This window comes from Meriones unguiculatus (genome assembly GCF_030254825.1).
Source record: "Meriones unguiculatus strain TT.TT164.6M chromosome X unlocalized genomic scaffold, Bangor_MerUng_6.1 ChrX_unordered_Scaffold_31, whole genome shotgun sequence".
NCBI lineage: Eukaryota > Metazoa > Chordata > Mammalia > Rodentia > Muridae > Meriones > Meriones unguiculatus.
The window spans coordinates 210760-230330 of record NW_026843707.1 but is presented as its reverse complement, the minus strand read 5'-3'; the positions used below and the strand labels follow the sequence as shown (position 1 = coordinate 230330).

At 41.9% G+C, this 19571-nt stretch overlaps 2 pseudogenes; both read right to left on the bottom strand.

Annotated features, from left to right (window-relative positions):
- Nucleotides 1-3472: 3472 nt before the first annotated feature.
- Nucleotides 3473-11576, bottom strand: LOC132651539 (paraneoplastic antigen Ma6E-like; annotated as a pseudogene).
- A 69-nt stretch (nucleotides 11577-11645) lies between these two features.
- LOC110544804 (syntenin-1-like) lies at nucleotides 11646-17351 on the bottom strand (annotated as a pseudogene).
- Between the last annotated feature and the right edge of the window lie 2220 nt (nucleotides 17352-19571).

Sequence of the window (19571 nt, the reverse complement as noted above, 5' to 3'; positions counted from 1 at the left end):
ATATAACTGTAAAAAATAATAAAAAACAAACAATCAAACAAACAAAAACAGGTAAAAAAAAAAATCTCTGGCTCTGCAATAGCAGAACACAGCAATCCTCTCCACTCATTCGCTTATTAAATGCGCAGGGATCTGAACTTCCACAGCAGAGTCCTGGCACTGCTGAGGTAGGCTCAGTTGTTGGGGTTGGGGATAACCAGTGTGTCTTAGAGATCACAGCAGGAAATTGTCTCCTCAGCAGACTGCAGAGAGCAAGGCTACTCTTAAGTCCCCAACCACAGCCAACAACGCCCTGAGACAGAGGAAATAATTGTGGGGAATGAGCAGCTGGAGCCTTCTGTGACAGCGGGGACTGTTTGTGGTCATACATCGCCATCTTGTGGCTTTCTCGGGCACTGCCCGCTTGCTCAAACGCACTTTTCCCACGCCCTGTTTTTTGCTGGTGACGCCCCCTGGTGTATCCATATGCATATGCCCAAATGCAGGCTTGTAGCTCAAAGTTTGTAGCCCAAGGTTTGTTTGTAGCTTTCAAGGTTTGGTTATGTTGTTATTGACTATAGATGTGTGTGTGTGTGTGTGTGTGTGTGTGTGTGTGTGTGTGTGTGTGTGTGTGCGCGCGCGTGTGTGTGTTCATTCTGCTGCTCATGTCTACAGAAATTTGAATGAAACACTGATCTTTCTCTCTTGCATTTTAAGTGCATGTGATTATGAACACTAATATTATAAAGTGCAAAAAGAAAACAAACTAGGAATCTATGAAACCTATGTTTATGGTGGAAGCTTATATGGGTGTTTTCTGCCTTTTTTCAATATCTTTTTTTTTTTTTTTTTTCTGAAACCGGTGGTGTATGAAAAAAAGGATGCAAACAGACACTGCCATTGCCCACCAGTGCCTGGAAGTTGGCATCTGATGTTGGCAACAGCCTTTTCTATAACAACTTCTGGCTGAAACTGAGATGTTGTCGGGGGTGGGTAGGAAGGCTGGAATGATAGTAACTGGTGATCCAGACAGTTATTTTTTGATGCTCACTGCCCAGGTTCTACAGAACCACCTGGGGCTAGTGAAGTGCAGGCCACTTTGGAGCAGTCTGTGTCGCACAGGCTCACGCTGGTCAGAAATTATGTCAGAGACACCTAGCGATGGCGTGTGTGGAACAGTTTGTAGTATTCAGTTGACTGGAAAACTGATGGGACAGATATAGATTAGGGACAGAAGGTAAACTTAAGGGAATTGGGGGAAGTTTCTTTATCTTGGGTATACACTTGAACCTTACACTCCATGGTCCTGGTAGCTGGGGGAAGGTTGGAGTCCCAAGACAAGGAAGTGAGAGAGACAGTTTCCACCCTCAGTAATAGATAGGTTGGGAAACTTGGCCTTTTGATTAACAAGAGTACTTATCGGGAGTCAGTTTGACCTGAGAGAAGTGGATCCAAATAGACTCCCTGAAGATTACATGGATTTTTTTGAAGTCTACACTTAAAAGACAACCAAAGAAAATATAAAATCTTGAGCCTGTGACTATGATGTCATCAGTGCCCTATCAGGGCTAGCTTATTAGAACTCCTTTGCTTAATGATAAAACTCTGAACTTTTTGAAGTCTTAGTATAACAACAGTAAAGCTAAGAAAATAATTTTTTTTATTTCTACATACCTTTTTTGTTGTTTTTAGTTTTTTTTTTAAGGTCTTTTCTTTTTCTTTTTTACCTTTCTTCAAGACAGGGTTTCCCTGTGTAGCCTTGGCTGTCCTGGACTTGCTTTGTAGACCAGGCTGGCCTCAAACTCACAGAGATCCACCTGCCTCTGCCTCCCTGAGTGCTGGGATTACAGTTGTGTGTCACCACATTTCCATATACTAGCTATTTCTATATACTTTAAATCGCTTCCTTATAGCTTTATAAGTTCCACGTACACATCTTAAATATTTTTGACCATTACAGCTTAAGTTTTCACATCCTCAGATCTTTAAAGATTGTATTTATATACCTTACAGCACCTTTTTAGACCCTCAGAACTTACATAAACTTTAACTTTTTTTCTATCCAGTCATCTACCATGAGACATATGTGGTTGTCATTGCAAGAAAAGTTCTTTTAAATAAAGGAGAAGTAAAAAAGTTAGTTTGAAACCTACTGTGTGAGTTTATTTCTATCAACATGAAGTCTGCCAATGAGATAAACTTTGTTTGTGTCTTTCTCAGCTGGAGAGTTAGTAGCTCTAGAAACATGTGAGGTTTTGTTTGTCCATATGAAGTCAACTGTGAAGGCAGCTAGAAGTCTATAGGGGCCAAGGAGTAGAATGTGATGTTCTGAATAAAAATGGCCCCCATAGACTTATAGGGAATGGCCTTATTGGACTTGTGACCTTATTGGAGGAAGTGTGTCACTGGTAGTGGGCTTTGGGGTTTTAAATGTTCAAACCAAGCCTAGTGTCTCACTTTCTTCCTGCTGCCTTCAGATTCAGATATAGAACTCTCAGCTACCTCTCCAGCACTATGTCTGCTTGTATACTGCCATTCTTCCTGCCATGATGATAATGGACTAAACCTCTGAACTGTAAGACAACCCCAATTAAATGATTTCCTTTATAAGAGTTACCATGGTCATCTCTTCACAGAAATAAACTTTAACTAAGCCGGGCAGTGGTGGTGCACACCTGTAATCTCAGCACTCAGGAAGCAGAGACAGTCAGATCTCTGAGTTTGAGGCCAGCCTGGTCTACACATCAAGTTCAAGACAGCCACGGCTACACACAGCACCATGTCTCAAGAATCAGGCAAACAAACAAAAAAACAAAAAAAAAAAAATAACCCATAGTTAACATAACCTCCTAAGGCCAAACCCACCCATTCATCAAAACAACCTGAACAGATGAAGGACTCAGTCAGCTAGAACACATAAAATTTATTGAAACCATTGAAAGGGGAGTGAAAACACACATGAGTAAACCCCACAACCAATGAGGCAAAAGTTCTGAAAAGCCTCTCTTCTTCTACAGAGAGTACCTTATTCACACCCCCACCCCTATACTGGGGATCATCACTTACGTTTTATTTTTCCTAGGGCCCCAGAGAGACCTTCCACGACAATGGTCTCTGCAATGTCCTTGCTGTTTAGGAAACCATCTCAGGGAATAACACAGTGTGGGGTGGTGGCCCTGCCTTATTCTGGTACAAAATAGTCATAGGGCACTGGAAAGCACAGCAAGGAACACCCTACCCTAGCAACCAAGGAAACTGAGTCACAAGTGACAAGAGGAGAATATCACACAACAGGATCCTCAGGGCCCATCCATTACTGGTTCTGGTCTTCCTGCCCTTCTCAGGTCAAAGTCAGTAAAGATATGAGCATCAGTCCCACTCTCTTCATCTTCTGTCCTTCTCACTGGTTCCTAGTACTGTGTTTGAACTCTATGGTGAAGACCTACACAGGTCTTCACATACACATACAACAAGCACCTGGCCTAGGTTTATATCAAGAAAGTATACCTAGAGAAGATGCTACAGGACAGGAGGGGAGTAAGTAGAGCCTTGGCTGAGTGAGGCTCCCATTAGTTTCAGTAGGCTCTGCCTGGCCTGAGCCCAGTACATTCTCATCTCTCTGGGTGGCAGGAAAGACCTGGGCCTCATCAGAGTCAGGGCCTGCCTTTGGGGCATCATCATCAGGAGCAGCCCCAGCAACTTGTTCAAGAGCAGCAGCAACATCCTGCCCAGGATCTTCACTGGCTGAGAAGGCCTCTCTAACAGCAGGAGCCTGCTCAGCAACCCCAACACTGACAGGGCAGCCTCGCCCACATCCAGCTCCCTGCCAAGCACTTTCCCTCCTCGTCCCTCTTGTACCATCATATTTTCAGGCAGAGTTGCCTCTCATGTCCGAGTCTCCCTAATGAGCCTGAGCAGCACCACAAAGACAGGTAGCCGTCTCTCCAGCTGCATCCTCCGCAGGTTGTTCTGCAGCATCTGGTCGGGCCAAGCTCTCATCAGCACCTTCGGGGCCCTGGTCTGATCCACCATTGCAGGCTGGATTGCCATCTGTAGCAGACCTTCCAGGAGCATCACATAGGCAAAGAGGGTCTCCTCTGGCTGCTGGGAGCATGTCAGGAACTTCAGCGGTGCTGTCATCACAGTGTCCTTGTTACCAAACACCTGCACCAGTGCAGCCAGGCAGTCCTGCACAGGGGTGTCTGGATGATCTTCCAGAAGTTCACACAGAAGATCCAGGGCAGGCCTCCCAAGCTCTCTACCAGCCTCCTCCTCCTCTCCTTCTCAGATATGTGGCACCACAGGTACAGCATGTTGTTGGTATGGTCCAGCCAGCACTCAAAAGACTGATAACCACAACCAGGCTCTTCCCTCCCAGAGAAGTGTCTCAGCTCCTGGTAGTCCATGTTTTCCAGGATGGGCTGCAGGGTTTGGCTACACTGCTGGGACCAGGCTCCAGCCCCGTGTGCCCTTCCTGCCATGTCAAAGGCCCCTTCCTCAACCTCACCTGCAGCTCCTGCCAATCCCACAGCTCCTATAAAGCCTGGAACTCCCATGTCACCTGCAGCTCCCTCCTTGTCTGGCATTCTTGCTTCACCTACAGCTCCTGCCTCATCCTTCTCACCCATAGCTCCTGCTCCACCCACACACAGCTCCTCCATCATCCACAGATCCTTCATACCCCGAAGAGCCATTATCACTCCCAGATTTCTCATCACCTGCAGACCCCTCTTCACCTGCCCCCTCCTCTACAACTCCTCCTTCTCCTGCAGCTCCCACCTCACCTGCAACTCCTGCCCAACCACGGCTTCCAGGCAGAGGAAGGCCTTTTTACCTCCCTGGTGATGAAAGCAAGTAGACAGATTCCTCTGCAGCTGGCCTGATTGTTAGTTTAGAATCTTATTAATTAACCTAAGGACTGAGGCCTTGATGTAGGGCACCGTGTGATGCCTAAGACTGGGCCCTGTGGAATAATCTACTTAAGACAGATATGGACTGTTGCAGTGTAGAGACTCAGCATGATCAAAGTCCGAATTGAGAATCTGTACTAAGCCAGGTGGGGACAGCCTGGAGAGAAAACAGTTTTCACAGAGTCTTGTTGAATATTAATATTTCTTTTTGATTTATCTTTTAGTTAATCAGCAGTTATTCCTAAACCAGCTGTATATCGAAATCACCACACAAAGACTAAGATTTATTTAATTAACTTAGATGACATTGCTGGGCAATTATCACTCCTTCCCAAAATTCCAAGCCCGCATAGCTTCCTCCCCTTCAGATTTCCCACATTATACTTGCTTTTTAGTCATATCTTAGGTCCGGTTCATTTCTCCTGATGTTTCCTGGTCCTCTCCTCTCTGAGCTCTCCTTCTACTCCTTCTTTCTCCTCCCCTCCAGACCAGTATGGTCCACCCTATTCTCTCCATTGCTCAGCACTGGCTGGTTGTTTTTATTGGCAATACAGAGAACAAATGGTAGCATGTTTACACAAACTTGAGACAGGTAATGCTTAGAATAAACATCACAATGCAATATCAGGAATGAAACCAGATAGTGGGGTAGAGAAATCAGCATTTGAATGAACAATTGTAAACTGTATACATTTCAGAAGAACTTGACACCAACAGGCATCTATTAAAGTTATTTTTATAAAATTGTGTTTGTTTTTCAGTTTCTGTCTTAACCCAGTTATCACCCAACTATTTGAGACTCTATTACATTATTTTTTTATCAAGCATTACAACACACCACTGAGTAGTTATTACTCCATTCTTAACCCTCTAAACTAATTTGGTTTCTTCCCAGTTTAAATCCCAGAAATACTTGTACTTTGTGGTTTTTCTAATCCAGCTCCTCTTTCTGCTCTCTCCTGGACCTCTGCCTATGGCTCAGTCTCCTACTTCCTCTTCTAACTCCCCGTCCCCTGGCTGGCAGGAAGTCAGGCCCTGTTCTCTCCCCTGCTCAGCAACTGATTGTAAGGTGCTTTATTGGCATATCAGGGGACAACTGGAGAGCAGTGTATAAACAACATTGAGACAGGAGATTCTCAGAACAAGAATTGCCACCAGATATGAGAGGTATAAAAATTAGCATTTCATTTACACAATAACTTTATGCCTACAGGCATCATTGGAGAAGTGAATTCAGGTCCAAGAGGGATATAAAAGGTAATCTTTTGCAGTCAAGAAGCAACTTTGGAAGCCCTAGCTCAGGCTCAGCATAAAAAAAGTACTAGCCATTTCATACAAGAGCAGCCAATAATCACCAGGTTATAGGAAAAAAAAAAACAACTACTGATTCAAAAAACATTTGGTTTATTGATAACGCCTCTAACAAGTCGGCAAGAAAACTGCAACTAAGTATGGCTGGCAAAATAAACACTGGCATTTATGGCCCTTTGACTTCAGGGACAAAAGGGATATAAAGACAAAAAAAAGATAGATTATTTATCTCCTTGGGAAAAAAATAATGTGGGAGAGGGATATAGATTGAATTACTGAATCTCCTTCTAAGAAAGCAACAAGTCTCACATAATTTTACTTTGGTACAGATTATTGTATATTGACAGAAATGTAAGGTTATTTTGTTCAACTTTTGCTTAATGTATTATAATTATGTAACTCATTTAAAAATGTAATGTAAAGTTCTTCTCTTTTCAAAGCTAGTGTTTCAAACTGTTCAGGATAATTAGAAATGCAAGTTAGTGCTTAGTCACCTATAAATAATCTTACTTGTAGTCTTGTTAGGTACTAGTTTAGTTAATTACAGAAATAAGCTTTATTTATTCTCATATATGTTTTCAGTTAAGCAGATAATAGCTAGAAATAAGCAACAGTCACCTATTCAGATGTACTATAGATAGATGGTCTTCAAATACTTCAGAGATCTACAGAATATGGCATTTAAGATGGTTTAATAATAAAAAGGCATTTCTAATAGAGAGACATATCTGTTCCTACAGGTACCCCCCAATCTACTTCAAAGAAGATGATGGGCACTGAAGAACCTCCACTTAGAGTTTGCTTCAAATGTGACAAAGCTGGCCATTGGGGGCGGGGGGAAGCCCTTAGCTAGACTGCTGTTGCTGACCAAACTGTAGATAAGCAGGACACTGGGTAATCAACTGCCCAACTTTGCAGAGACAAAGTAAGTCTGTCCTTCAAAATTCCTGCTTCACAGATAAGTCTGTCAGAAACTCTGAGCCAAAAGGCCAAAGATTATGGCCCAATGTTGCTGAGTAATCTTGGGTGAGTGTCCAGGCAGCCAGCTATCACTTTCATTTCTATAGTTTTGGAAGCTGCTTGATCCACAGTTCCTGTTTACTTAGGTAATATTTATCCTTCTTGGGTCTCTGATGAGGTTGAAGACTAGATAGTTAACAGTCTTACAGCTTTTCTTATTAAGATTAAAGACATAAAAGCTTAAGTTCCATAGGATCTAAGAAAATATTTTATCATTTAAGAAGGTTTTTTAGGTTGATAAATGCAAGTTATGATAAAAAATGATTTAGGTACAGAACTTTGGACTTTGGATATATAGTGGAATAGTTTCTTCAAGTTTGCCAAATAACAAATTAACTGGAGATTGTGAATGTGATTCTTATCTGATAGTTCTCATAATTGTTCTTATTGTGTATAGTTTATTGCTTTTAGAGAAAAAATATGTTGTTATGCAAATATGTTTTTTTGTTTCAATCCCAGGTGTGGGATATGGGGCTATGTCACATCATCCACAGCTGCTAAGTATGATTTGCCTTGTGCACTAGCAGGGATGTGATTTTGCCAGCTGAGGATAGTTGGTTTGGAATTCCAGGAACTTTTCAGAGGGGACAAATGCAAGAGCCCCCAAGAGGGGTAGGGGGTACTCTGAAAAAACAGAGTGTTGCTCTGCTGCCACTCCTGGTTGCTGCTGATGCAGTGTGACAAGAAAAAGATGAAGGTATCCTGATAATGAAGACTGGACTTGCCCCAAGGAATTCGATGCCCCTAATCAGCAGGAAGTAGTCTAAAGAGGTCTATGTCTCCTTTTCCCTCTAACCTTCTTTCTTGCCTACCTAGTGTTGGTGGTTTGGAAGGGATTGGGGTGGAGAAGGGAGGTATATATAGGAGTCCAATAAAGTAGATTAAAAATATTCCTACAGCCATCTAATTTTATTTAGCTTTGATTATTAGCAAGAAAATTGATTTTTTTATGAAACTTCTATGGCTATTTGTGTGTATTTGGGTTTTTCCTATCTTTTCCTCGTTTTTTAAAACAACCACATACTTTTACTCTTTTTCCTTAAGAGAGGCGTATTTGACACCACACATTTTTTTCTTTTTCATTATTACTTCTAGCAGTTTCATTTATACATATCAATTATAGTTTAAACCTTTTAATATGGGGGGATAGGGTCATAAGCACAGAAAAGATGGTCCTGACTCTCACAACTGTACCACTCAAGAGAGCAAGCCCTTCACCTCGCCTAGGCAGCACAGTGGAGCTGACCCTGGTGTGGGGGTGCTGGTAAGCCAACCCCAACGGCATGAGCATGAAAGAGCTGGCCGGACAACATGTCTGCCATACTGTGGAGTGAGTGAAGGAGAGATGCCTTCCTCCCCCATCCTCCTCATCACCTGCAGCAGGATAGCTGGTCATGGGTAGTGAGAGTAGGAAAACTGTCCCTGTCTCTCACTGGCTGCAACAGCAGGGAGAGCAGACCCTGTACCTCACCTGGGAGCACAGTAGAGCTGGCCCTGGTTACATGGATTATGAGTAAGTCAGCTTATTGCCAGATAATTGATTAGTGTACACAGAAAACATAGTCATTAGCAAAATATAAAAGCTTAAATGGATGTCAGATGCAGTTAGGTGTGTCCTAAAGAGATGCAGTTTGGGTGTTCCTCTAAAAGCCTTCATGGATAAGAATGCTGAAGTCCCTGCCTGTTTTAAGGCATAGTGCTTAGGAAAGGTTTTATTGCCTTTGCTCTATGACCTGAGACAAAGTCAGCTAGGTGGCTTTGGGCTGCCCCCCCACCCCCAAGTAAAGAAAGGTAAAATCATTTGGCCCTTACTGACTTGGCTTGGAGCCACTCCCTCCAACCATGACAGTGACATGGTTCAGTCTGCCAAGGGTGTAGGGGAGGAGCTAGAAACTTTTCTTTTTATAACAATTGGACCTTTGAGAGTTCTCTCTCTTTTTGGCTTGGAAGAGCCCTCATGGAAGGAGCTCTGGGTAAGAGAAAAGGATTTTCTTTCTGGGCTTGAGGGAACAACAGAGAAGCAGCTGGCAGGACACAAGTAAAACAGTGTTCTGGGAAAGAGCTAAGGGCTGTCTTGTGTTTGGAGGAACTCCAGAGAAAGGTAGATTAGCTGGGTAGTATGACACAAACAGGAAGAGAATCCTAAAGAGCTAGTAGTTTGGTGTAGAATCAGGCTTATAAATATGTATTTAGTATATAGTTAAGAAAAAGTTATATAAAGTTAAAAGGTATATAAAGTTACCTCACTGAGCAATCAGGTTTTTACCTTAGTTTATACCTTCCAAGTCTTTATTGTTACAAAAATTATGCTAATTTAAAATAAAGATAAATATTACACCAGCCCCAAGGACATGAGATCAGGAGAGCTGTCCCAGTCTCTCGCATGCTCAAGCAGTCGAGAACGGGCCCTGCACCTCACCTGGGCAGCACAGTGGAGCTGGCCCTGCAGGCTTGGGTGCAGAAGGTCTGGCCCTGAGGGCATGAGACTGGGAGAGCTGACTCTGCCCCTTCCCAACTGCAGCATTGGATGAACTAGCCAGGACAGTGCTGGAGAGCTCACCCTGGTGGTGGTGGTGTGGGTGCAGGAGAGCTGGCAGGATGAGCAGCTCAGCTACCACTCAGGCCTAGGTCCAGGCTTTGAATTGGCTCACCCCAACATCTACCCTGCCAGAGCCTGCCAGCAGAGTTGAAGGTTCTTGAGTCAGGAATGAGGATAGAAAGGAAAATTAATAAACCAACCCACTACACATGGGATCTTTCCATGAGACTTCTCGTAGAAAACTATTCGCACCTTGCTTTATTCCAGTAATCCCCTTTTAAGCCAGAGCAAAAGCACCACAGTACAATGAATGAATTCACAGGGAATTCAAATCTTCTTTACCTTGACCACCTGTCTGTGTGATCTTCACACAAACAAAACGTGTGAGCTTAACAAGACATCCCACCTGCTGTCTCAAACAAAAGGAGATAGACTTATCTCTGACTCCAGTGAAAGCCAGGGTGAAAGCACTGAGATCAAAATAACAAAGCAGCCTGGCAGACCAGCGACTCCCCACACTTCCCTATTGATAAACTGCTAGAGCACGTGAAGGGGCCCAGTCCTACAAATCTAAAGCTGTAGAATTTCCATGGCATACGGAAGCAATAGGATATCTGAGAGGAGTCCCTGTGAGGATTCAGTACTAATGGTATGCCAGAGGCCTCAAACCAGACCAATGACTCATTAAAATGAACATTTGCAAGCAAAGAAGTGTGGACAAATGGATTTACTGTGGGACACGCTGTGCTACACTACAGCTTCCACGATGAGAGTTTTCATTTTCTTTTTCTTTCAATATTTTTATACATTTAATAAGATAATATCAGATAAAATAATAGAATAGGCATAAATCAAAAAGAAAAAATCAGGGCAAACTGTCATTGTCCTTTTTTTTGTTTACAGGATGGAGTCAGAAAATGGAACAAATTAAAATGACATTAGGGAAATATTCTAAAACCACCCCAACATAGCTAAGTTACATAATGTTAGGATTCAAATGACAAATTAACTAATACCTACTTAGTCTACAAGTGAAAAGGAGGCTCCAAAGTGTGTTCTACTTAGTATAACAACTTTTACGTGAAATATATAGCGATGTGTTTTTAGAAAGCACCATGGCAACTTTTAGACATTCTGTTTATTCAGTGACTAGAAAATCTTGATACAACTAGGCAGCTCTGCTTTCCTAGTAAGCTTCTCAGGGCTCACACGGGCCAGCTTAATAGAGAGTTAACATCTCAGTTTTCAGAAGGCAGCAATAATTCTATTTTGGCTTGTATTCTATTTAAATGCTTACTGTAGTTAAGGAGACATTGAAGCATATTAAGTGAAGGTAGTTAAAATTTAGTAGTGATGATCATGAGTCTCTCGTAACCTACACACACTGTATAATGATTTGTGGAATGAAACCAGTGTTGATTAATTGGAATTTCATATAACCACACATAAAAAAAGTTTAAGAATGACCATCAAAGACAATCATCCTAAAGGTACTATGCTGACATACTAAAATCCAGGTAGCCATAGAGCTGAAGCACATGACTCACGCTGTGTTTTGTCTAGGAGAAAGCCAAACAGTTCTCAGATACAGCTAAGCCTATATCAATATCCTAATCACAATGACTTATAAAATTATCAGGTTCTCATTAAAGAACCGAGTCTAGGAAAGTCAGTAAATCTGCTAAAAGTAAACCAGGATTAGGCTACATCTGTCTTAAAATCTGAAGAAGACATCAGCTAGAGTGAGGTTCCCAGCCATGGTGGAAGATAAAAAGTCTACATGTACCATATTCTTCCTGGATCTGGGAAAGCTTCATGTGGGAAACAGATAAGTTGCCAAAGAGGAAAACTGGAAACATTCAGTTATGATGCATTGTACAAGGTTGTTAGACCTCAGGAATGGTGTGATCCATCAGGCTTTTCATAATGCTTGGTGCCATCCATTTCATACTATGGTTGAAGATAAAAGCTGGCATGATTGTGATGGTAACTATAGCTGTTGGCATTATATCTGCACTCTGAGCCTCCTTCAAGCCAATAACATTCTGTCCGTGGATCTCACAGATGTGATGATCAGTGAGAAGGCTGTTTCTGGCAGTAGAACTATCTTTCCCTATGGATGTGTCTTTTCTGTGTTTAAACCAACATGGGCACTGCTGTCCTTATGCATAGTAACTGTCCATTCAAAGGGCCTGTCACAAATGATCATGGTAATCCTCTCTCCAAATGCCTGCTTGAACACCCTGTGTGCTTTATCAGAGCTCCAGTCTGCAGTTTTCACCACTGATCTGGAGTACCTGGTCCCCAAACCTCAGACCAACCAAGGAAGCTGGGGAATTAGCCTAGAATTGCTGAACAAATATACCATTGTCGATTGGCTTAAGTATCCATACACAAATTGATTTCATGAACCCCTTGCTTAATTTCTGCTCTCCAAATTTCAGCATCACTACCTGTCACCGGTGCTACCATATAGTTTACACTGGACAGTCTTGCTACCAAGTGCCCTTGGGTTGGTGCTGAAGAGACCATGAGCATATTTGCAAATATTTCTTCTTCATTTAAAGTCAGTTCCATGTATTGAGAGAACTCCAATTACAGTTTTGGATAGAGATTTCCATCTGGAAGAAGAGCAGAAACATCCATCAAAAGAGCTTTGTTGGCAGAGTTGGCAGAAAAGGCATTTTGAGCCTGAATTACTTTGTCTACCTTTAAATCTTCAAGAGATGGATAAAAGGATTTTTTTTTTTTTTGCAGGTGTTTTCTGCTCCAAGGACAGAGCTGTTCCAGCCGCCCACTCCCTTTTCTTTCTTTTGGGGGAGAGGTTGCAAGGGTAGAGATGAGTGGAATTGGGGTACATAATGTGAAATTCACAAAGAATCAATAAAAAGTGGAATAAATAAATAGATAGAGAAATAAATAAATAAATAAATAAATAAATAAGTATTCGTAAAGTGAGTGGAGTTGATAGTAACCAGGAGGTCCTGTTTAACTCAGGTAAGAAGGGTCCTATGAAGTTTCCTAAGCCAAGGGGAGGGTGGGAATGGGCTGCTCTTGTTTGTCATCCAAACATTCTCTTTTTCACTGAACTTCCAAAGCAGGAAAAACTGTCGTTTTCAAGTAAAAGCTTATTCTTTTGTCTACATGCTCTTCTTAGCATTGCAGAACATTTGGTCCTTTTAGAAGTCCCTAGCATGGGTCTGCCCTACTTCTCTAGTAATCTCCACTTCCCCAGCAATTGTGTCTGAAAAACTTCTCTCTGAGAACAAAATGAATTTTCTTCTTCCTTACACTTAAACTTTACAACCAACAACAAAACTTGAATATTTAACTTTTGAGAATACTTTCAGCTGAGAATCCTAAACTAAACCTATTTTTTTTAGAAACCAAACTTGGAAAAGAAAGCGTTCCTTGGGAGGCCATGTGTTAAGTCCAGCTTAAATCATCAGGCAAAAATGAATTAAAAGTATATACAGACTTCCTTGCTCAACAGATGTTATTGTAATACATTGCTCATATTTTGTGCAGTTTGTGGCACACCAGCGATTATTCTGAATATATATCTCTAAAATGTTTATTAACAGGGCTGAAGAAACGGCTCAGTGATTAAGTGTATTCACTGCTGCTTTTGCAGAAGACCCATATTAGGTTCTGAGCACCCACATAGCAGCTCACAACCATCTGTGACTCCAGTTCCAGGAGATCTGATGCCTCTTCTGGCCTCTGATGGCAGCAGAGAGGTATGTGGTATGCATATATGCACACAGGCAAAACAACCATACACAGAAAATAGTAAAATAAAATTTTAAATGTTTATAAACATGGTTTATAACCATGTTTCATTAAAATATTTGACTGTGACACAAAAGAACATGTATATTGACAGACTCAAATCAATTTAGCTTCTCTGTGCCATAAAAAATAAGTTAAAGCATACAAACATAACTCTATATTCTGCAATTAATGTACGGATTTTTATACTACTTACAAATATTCTCTATCATATAGGGTGGAGGAGATGGCTCTCCCAAAATGGATACCCCTTCCTCCCTTTCCCTCTTCCCATTGCCATCTTGAGGCAGGCTACTGCCTGCTGTGGGACCCCCACCCACCCTGTTAATATCATAGTGACTCAGCTGTTCAGGGAGTCCTTTTTTTGCCCTGGTATGCTTGCCTCCACCCTTTGCTCCTGTGCAAAGCTGTGAGTGGGGTATGTATTAACATAGGCATCCAGAGGCCCTGACTACCTGGTCAGCCACTTGTACAGGGAATGTGAGCTTCTGTGCCATCCGAGGTGATGCTAACTCATCTCCCACCTGGTGTTGTGAACTCCTTGTCTGCTTTCCTGGTGCGCAAGTAAGCCAGGTGCCTGGTGCTTGCTCTCCTGTAGTTGTGTGTGTGAGTGTTCTAACCTGATCAGGTGCTCCCCAATGTTCCCAAGCCCAGGTCCTGGCAGCCAGCGGGACCATGAATGTTGACAAGGGACTGGCTAATGCTCACCTTTGACTTACTTCAATCTGGAGCAGATAGGAAGACCTGATCTGGGGATGGGTGGGGCCTGGGGAATATGTTGTGAAGTTTCACACTTATCGTTCCTTGTGATTATGTTTCCTAGGGCTGGTGGGGTATTCCTTGTTGTGCTTTGCAATGTGCTGTGACCATCTTGTGCCAGAATAGGGCAGGCCCACCCTACAGTGAATAATCCCTGTGAGAGTTCCCCAAAGTTCGAGGAAATTGCAAGAAGCAACTCTTGGGCCCTTGGGGAGAGAGAAAATAGCAGAGGGATCCCAGTGTGGTGGGCAGACAAGGCCATTCTGAGAGGCCCCAGGAGGGTGGCCCAGATCCTGCTGCTTCTAGTGGCTGTGGAGATTTCCTCTGTTGTCATCCCCTTCTCCTCAATAGATTCAGGAAATGTTTCTGTTCAATAAACTTTATAAATGTTCCTCCTGTTTCTGGCTTCTTCTGATGTTTGGATAGGGTGGGGCAGAAAGTCCAACACTAACACATGTTCAAGACAGACCACCTGTAGTCTCCTGGGTGGGCGGGAGTCAGATGGGTGGAGCATACATTTCCCAGGGCACTCAAGGAGGCCCCAGGAATAAGTATGTTAGGCTTAGAAAGGATGGCATTGGACATCAGAACCTGAGGCCCCACAATGCCTGGAAATGCACCAGGAGCTTTGTGTATCTTTCCCAAAATATCAAACTTGTCAGTGTGCATATGACATCATGTATGGATATGTGTGAGTATGTTAGTGATTGTGTAAGAGTGAGTGTACTGTTTCTCAGCTTCCTGTGTATTTGAACAGACTACCAAGTGACACTATATTAGTGTGTAAAAGTACTGACTTTGAGTTTGTGTTGTGTGTGTCAGTGATAGTGAATCTGTTAGGACATGATCAAATGGAGATGGGTGTGACTGTATTTATAGTAATGAATGCGTGTATTTGAGTTTTAGTACACATTTTCAAGTGTTAGTGAAAATGTGTTTTTGTGTGAATGTATGAGATATTAATGTACATGTTAATGAATGCATGTCACTGAGTTAATATGTGACTGTATGTATGCATGCTAGTGAATCTGTATGTTTTGAGTCTATTCTTTATGAATGTGAATGCGTGAGAGTGAATAGTTGAATACACATGAGTTTGTTGTATGTGTGAGGATGACTAACAACATAATTGTGTATTTGAGCAAATGTGTGTGAATGGCTACTGATTGCTGGGATTTTTATTTCCCTGCGGAAATAAATAACAGTGTTGAAAAGAAAACAGAGCAAGAGACAATTGACTTTCAAAACCAAACCTCAACAGAACAGCCATGACACTGAGACTTACCAAAGTATGTGAATTAATGATGGTAGCTCCCAGACTAGGAAGCCTAATAGCTAGCCTTCATCACTCATATCCTAGTCCTGGAACATTCCTATTTTCAGATTGTCTACCATTGTTTACTGTTGTTATTGCCTTACTTAAATTCAATATGAGTATCCTTGCTTGGATCTCTCTGTGGATATTTGTGTTCTTTTCTTCTAGCAGGACTAGAATGGCTAGGGCACATTATTAGGCATATATTTTACTATATATAAGAAACTCCACACAGATTTCCAATGTTATTGTGGTAATTTACACTCTGCTCATATAGGTTCTTATTTCCTGGGTGCTTTATAGGTGTTTGTATTGTCAGCTTTCCACTTTTAGACAGTCTGTTGCATGATTCATTATGTCATCTTACTGTGTCATTTAATTTTTAAATTTTTTGTGAATGAGATATTTGTGTGAATGATGTTCAAGAATGCAGATGTTCATGCATATGAAAGCTGAAGACCCACATCAGGTGTCTTCCTCTTTGGTCTCTACTCGTATTTTTTATCTCTTAAAATATTTATATTATGTGTTCATGTGTTTCATCTGCATGTATGCACGTGCGCCATATGCATGCCTGTGGAGGTCAGAAAAAAGTGTCATATCTCCTTGGTCTGGAGTTACAGATGTTTGTGAGTCATCCAGTGTAGCTGCTGCAAACAGAACATGGGTCCTCCACAAAGCAGCAAGTGTTCTTAACCATTATCCAGTCCCATCAGTATATGTTTTCACTGAAACCAGGAGCTCACTGATTTGGCTAGGGTGGATAACCTAGTGAGTTCCAAGGATTTGTCTTCATCTCTCTGGTTCTGTGATTTTAGGCCCGTGCAGCAGCAGCAGCTAATTACATGAATGCCAGGGATCCAAATTCAGGTCTTAATTACCTTATCACACCACTTCTATTACACAAGAACACACACACGAACTCACACAGTCACATGCACAGGCACATGCTTGTTCATACACATTGTATAAATGATGTCCACACAGTATAGACTCCATATATGTGATGTCTGTTAGTTGGCTTGTTTTAGTTAACATGACAATCTATAGTTTCACTCTGATGTTAACTTTCATTCTTTACGGCTGAATGAAACTCAATTTTGTAAATATACCACGTTTTCTTCATTCATTCATCTGTTGATAATCATGCAGGATGATTCTTTATGTTGTCTATTGAGAGTAATGTTACAATAAAGATAAGTGTGAAGAAAGCTCTGCAGTATTATAACTTAGCAGGAAAACCACATAGCTTTAATTTCCATTTTTAAAAGACCCTACATAATGATTTTAATAATGAAATAATTAGAGTTCCAACAAAGTTTCTAAGGATACTTTTAAGTAGTGGGGTACTTAGGCCTCTACCCCTCCCTTCCATCAATGCCCCCCCCCACCCTTAAGTAGGACAGAGAAAATGTTAGTGGGGAGAGGGACCCAGACCCCTTTACTTCTCCCTGCTGTTTAGGGTCAAGAGGTTCTTTTAGGGCTCTATACCAATCTCGATCAACCACAGATGCAGCTAGCAGTCTCCTCCACACCACTGGCCCCCAAAGTGTTTCTCTCCGTCTGTCTGCTCCAAACTGCCACACCATCTCTGGTCTCTCCTAACTGCTACAGGACACACCGAATGCCACACACACTAATCCTCTGCCTTCATATTTATACTTTCAGAGTACTCAGCCCTCTCCGTGTCACACTTGGAAGGCTGTTGCAAGTTGGCAAAGGCCATGCTCTGCAGGAGACAAATAAGTGTTGGACAAACTACAGCCCAACTAAAATCCCACCCGTGGAATTAAAACAAAAGCATATTTATATAACATATAAAGAAACCAAAACTTCCATTACAGTTTTAGTATATAAATTTATTTTTCTTTCTTATATATGCGTTTGCCTGTTTCTCTGTATGAACATCACTTGCACAGAGTGCACATGGAGGTCAAAGGAGGACATCTATATCCTAGAACTGGAGACATAAGTGATTGTGAGCCACCTGCTGTGGGTGCTGGGAAGTGAAGCTGGGTGCTCTAAAAGATCAGCATGTACTCTTAATCTCTGAGCCACCACTTCAGTGTCCCTTGTTTTCTTTTTTTTTTGAAACTTTTAATTAAATTATTATTTTTTACATTAGTTACATTTTATTCACTTTGCATCCCAGCTGTAGCCCCCTCCCCCATTCCCTCCCAATCCCACCTTCCCTTCCACGTCTCTTCCCCTTTGCCTCTCCACGTCCACTGATAGGGGAGGTCCTCCTCTCCTTCCATCTGACCCTAGCCTATCAGGTCTCATCAGCACTGGCTGCAATGTTCTCCTCTGTGGCCTGGCAAGGCTGTTCCTCCCTCAGGGTTGGTGGTCCAAGAGGCAGCCACTGAGTTCATGTCAGAGACAGTCCCTGTTCCCCTTACTGTGGAATCCACTTGGATACTGAGCTGTCATGGGCTACATCTGAGCAGGGGTTCTAGATTACATCCTTGAATAGATCTTGGTTGGAGTATCAGTCTCAGAAAAGACCCCTGTGCCCAGATATTTTGGTTCTGTTGCTCTTCTTGTGGAGCTCCTGTCCTCTCCAGGTCTTACTAACTCCCCCTTCTTTCATATGGTTCCCTACACTGTGCCCAAAGTTTGGTTATGAGTCTCAGCATGTTTTAATACCCTGCTGGGTAGAGTCTTTCAGAAGTCCTCTGTGGTAGGCTCCTGTCCTGTTTCTTGTTTTCTCCTTCTTCCAATGTCCATCACATTTGTCTTTCTAAGTGAGAATTGATCATCTTCCCCAGAATCTTCCTTCTTGTTTAGCATCTTTAGGTGTACAGATTTCAGTATGTTTATCCTATCTTATAGGTCTAGTATCCACTTATAAGTGAGTATATACTGGGTGTGTCTTTCTGCTTCTGGGATACCTCAAAACAAGAGCCTACAGACTGGGAAAGGATCTTCACCAATCTTATATCTGACAGAGGGCTAATATCCAGAATATACAAAGAACTAAAGAAGTTAAAAAGCAACAAGTCAAGTAATCCAATTTAAAATGAAGTGCCAAGCTAAAAAGAGAATTCTCTGTAGAGGAATATAGAGGGGCAGAGAAACACTTAAAGAAATGCTCAGTGCCCTTATCCATCAGGGAGATGCAAATCAAAACGACCCTGAGATTTTATCTTACACCCATCAGAATGGCTACAATCAAAATCTCAAGAGAAAAATACATGATGGAGAGGTTATGGAGAAAGGGGAACCCTCCTCCATTGTTGGTGGGAATGTAAACTTGTACAATCACTTTGGAAAGCAATCTGGTGCTTTCTCAGGCAATTAGGAATAGTGCTTCCTCCAGATCCAGCTACACCACTCCTAGGCATATATCCAAAATATCCTCAAGTACACAACAAAGACATTTGTTCAACCATTTTTGTAGCAACTTTATTCGTAATAGTCAGAGCCTGAAAACAATCCAGGTGTCCCTCAATGGAGGAATGGATACAGAAATTGTGGTACATTTACACAATGGAATACTAATCAGAAATTAAAAACAAGGAAATCATCAAATTTGCAGGCAAATGGAACAATCTAGAAAAGATCAGTCTCTTGTTTTCTAAGAGACAATATTAATTATTCAAGAATTCCACACATAGTATTTTGAACTTTTTTGCATCCCTCCCCATCACCTCTCAAATCCACCCTAATTTCCAAACCTACCCAATTTTGTGTGAAGTTTTTAACCTGAGATACATTAGTGCTGCCTATGAACATTTACATGTGTGGCTGGCTACTCTCTGGAGCATTGGAGCATGTTAGACTTATCATGGGCCACACCTTTGAAGAAAACCAACTCTCCTTTTCCCAACATCTATCACTTGCCAATAGTGTCATTCCCACCAGTGCCATCCATGCTGTGATTTTTGTCTGGCTTGAGATTGCATGGGTCTGGTACATGCTGTCATAATTGCTGTGAGTTTTTGTG